General features: G+C 27.9%; 1 protein-coding gene across 1 annotated transcript in view; it reads left to right on the forward strand.

The window, feature by feature from the left end:
• Window positions 1-2,054, forward strand: part of LOC105624992 (transcription factor AP-2-epsilon) — a 92,172-nt gene that overhangs the window by 78,106 nt on the left and 12,012 nt on the right. The gene's annotated exons all lie outside the window — the stretch shown is intronic.

Here is a 2,054-nt window from a genome sequence, read left to right on the forward strand (position 1 = left end):
CGTTGCACCTAAGAGAAAGACACACATTTCTAGAACAGCTTATATATATATATATATATATATAGAGTTTAAAATAGTGACCGAAGCAAATTACTTTTTATTGTCTATATATTAAGCAAGTTAACAGACATTTGTCGGGCAAAGCAATATTAAGATTGCTTGAACTACACAATATCTTCATAAACTCTATTACATCTTGGAGTGGGGTATGACGTTTGTCCCATAAAGCGCGCGATGAATCATTTCTTTTGTAAAATAACGCGAACATAAAATCTTTTTCCTACACGGTAATGGTGGATGTGTCCTTTTTCTTCACCGGTAATCGTTTTCTTCATTAGCAACATTGATCGTATCCGGTATAAATGACAAACATATAACCAAACGGGAAGCTTTCCCTGCATGGTATTCTAGTTCCGTAATGCGGTCACACTATTTACACGGAACTTTTACATTCCGCTGTGCATTAATATCCGCGTAATGATAAGCTGATGTGTGTCTTCCAACAAGCGACACAGTGATCATGTCGTCTTTGTTTAACATTAGCAAACAACAAGGATGTAATGATCCATTGTATCATTTGTGTCGCTTGTTGAAAGACACGATATCAATGATATTTTTGCAAAAAGAATGTTAGAAGCGTTCACATAGTATAACATTATAATTTTATCAATTACTATTTTTTTTGCTATATTTTACAGAAAAAAATTAAATGCATCCTTTATTTATACATTACACATAATTCCATTGTTTTTCTTTATAAATTAAAATTTTTTTTATGACAAAAGTTTGATGAAAGAATGTTATTTAATTTTCAATAAATTAGGAGAATTAGGAGCCGCAATGAATTTCTCTTTTCAAATAATAAAGAAATAAGATTTTATTGAACATTTATATTTTAAATATAAAAAAGTTTCTTAATATTAAATTAATATTTATTATCACTTAATTATTTATTAAATTATTAGATTATTTATTAAATTTCCTTCATACACAATTATAATTTTGATCTAAATTAAAATATTTTGTTGTCGAATTAATAAATTTAAATTTTCTTCAGTAATTTTTTTATATTATTTTCAACTTATTAAAAAATCATCTGCATGCATTTTTTTGTATTTTTGTAAAACAATGAAAAACTCAATGAAAAACATTTAATAAAAAGAGCTATATTAACGTGTTTTCTCATAGCTTGTAGAAATCACATTTAATTTATTTGGCTCGATTGATTTATATAAAATGTTTATAGTGTAAATTTCTCGAGGGATTCTTATTAATCGGGGTCGATGACAAGCGACCAATGCATTAACGATTAATCGCATAATCACGCATTTTCCCAACGATTTATCACGAGTAACACTCTTAAATGTAACGTATATTCGATTTATTGCCGTTGTAATTTGTAGAAGGTTACCTCTTCGCATCTTTACATCTCCCTCCTTCGTCATGACTCCGAAGAATTACATTCCTTGCGACGCCCACTTGTCTCGTAGGGCACAGTGATGAAATCATCTCTTTGGAATAGCACGCGCATCAAAGCGAATTTACACGGTCTACGCTTGATGATCATCTTGAATGAGTCATTTAAGCAGCTGAATGGATTTTTGTTTAGACATACAAGACTAGTCCCTAAGCCTCACAAGATAGAACAACTGGCAAACAAAGTGTGCTACAAAAAAATAAACATTAAAAATTTAGCATCTGTACCTCACATTTAATGCGAGTGTTTAATTCAAAAAAGATTTTATTTCTGTCTATATTAAATATGAATTCTTTTATATTTATTTTATTAAAAAATAAATTCTACATGTCTTTGTAATCACATACAGCTTTCAATTATGATAATTAACACTCAAACTACCGATGATTAATTTATTTAATTATGTTGCATACATTACATATATAAAAGAAAGGATAAAAGAAAAGAAAGTAAATTGATCATTTAATTATTTATATATTGAACAAAATATATCATAGAAGATCTCAGAAAATACGTTATTATAAATTTGAATAATTAAATAATAACTGAGAAAAAAATATAGTCAATTTTAATAAAT

Source organism: Atta cephalotes (assembly GCF_000143395.1).
Source record: "Atta cephalotes unplaced genomic scaffold scaffold00100, whole genome shotgun sequence".
Classification (NCBI taxonomy): Eukaryota; Metazoa; Arthropoda; class Insecta; order Hymenoptera; family Formicidae; genus Atta; species Atta cephalotes.